Below are 1,675 nucleotides of genomic sequence, written 5' to 3' on the forward strand. Positions count from 1 at the left end.
ACTTTACAGAAACATACAGTCACTGGATGTTGTCATCAGTGATGTCATCAGTGATGTCATTTGATATGTCATCAGTGATGTCATCAGTGATGTCACTGACCATGTCATGAATGATGTAATATGTGACATCATCAGCAGTGGATTGCAGGTGCGCGATATATAGTTAGTGCAACTAACTATATATGGAATTTCAATGGTTTTGTGGGAGTAAAATAAGGTTTTTTAAATGCTAATTCCTAACTATATATGGTCTATAACCTATGGTTTTTTCAGTGAATTTTCAAGGTTTTGTAAATGCTAATTCCTAACTATATATGGTCTATAACCTATGGTTTTTTCAGTGAATTTCAATGGTTTTTTAATAGCAAATATCATAAGCTGTCGAATGTCAAGTACGTGGTAAGTGAAAACATTTTCGTGTTTATGCACACTGATCTGCTTTGAATGGTGCCCCCCCCCCCCTCATTTCTATTAGGAGTACTCTCTCTTTGCAGATAGTGAAAGGTAGTTAACGCAGGTCTTTGCCCCCATTGTAATCCGTCGTGCCTGCTTCTCTCTCCATTTGATTCATTGTTATCCAAGTATTTACTGTTTTAGAATTAGTTCTCTTTGGTTCATTCTCTATTTACAAACAAACACAGAGTCGCAATACTCTGTTTAGTCTTTGCAGATAACGAAAAATCGTGTAAAAAAAAAGAAAAGGAATCGAGCAAAATCAGTAGGCCACTAATGGGATCTCTTTTTGACCTCGCTAAAATAGAAACATTAGGAACAACCCCTCATGACAAATACAAAACTAGTGAGATGAACTGAACTCCACACAATGATGGCTGCAAAACAGCTCGGCTCCGCCACCCACCCCGCCCAAAATAACGATAAAGAACGGCTGCCATGATTGGTTGCGGAATGACCACGACGGAGCTACGAAATGGTGCTGCTCTCATGCTAACCCCAGCTTCAGTCTGAAACATCCAGAAACACTGTAGACTACCAATTCGATCAGTTCCGGTAGCGCCCCAATGTAACCCGGTAGAGAAGAACTAGCCCTCCCCTCTTTGACTGATGGTTCTTGTTGCCTGTCCCTTCTGTTGTCATTTAACAGAACTATTTAGCCTGCTGAAAGGGGTTGTGTTCCGACCGCTGGTTGGTGGAGACATTTTGACTATATTCTGTACCTGCGTTGTCGCGTAATGCGTCATATGACGCGCCGCGTTAGCGCATCCGGAAGTCATCCGGGGCGCGCAGCGCGTAACGTAAGCATAACAAGTCATGTGACTTGTTAATAAAACTTTTCATTGGTTCATTTTACTTTTCTTATTGTAATGATGAAAGGCTTGGTCATATGACCTAAAAATTACGCTTTTCATTACTTCCGAACATTATTTTTTCTTAAATATATGTTATAATGTTCCAGGCTAATGTACTTTCCCGGAAATTTTACAACTGTCCTGCAAGTAAAATATATTCTTTTTTCGAGAAAAAGAGCGTTTCTTCGTCCCATGACGGAGCCGTTGAGCAAAAGAGGGTCGACCTGCTGTCTTAGTCGCCGATACGCCTGAATATGAGATTCTTATCGATCACTTTATGTTGCAGGAATAGAAAACACAACAGCCCTTGACCATTTATCTTTACTGCGTTCCTTCGTATTATACCTTTTACCCTTCATGTAATTGGT

The sequence above is a fragment of the Lissotriton helveticus genome, chromosome 4_1 (genome assembly GCF_964261635.1).
Source record: "Lissotriton helveticus chromosome 4_1, aLisHel1.1, whole genome shotgun sequence".
In the NCBI taxonomy this organism is placed as follows: Eukaryota; Metazoa; Chordata; class Amphibia; order Caudata; family Salamandridae; genus Lissotriton; species Lissotriton helveticus.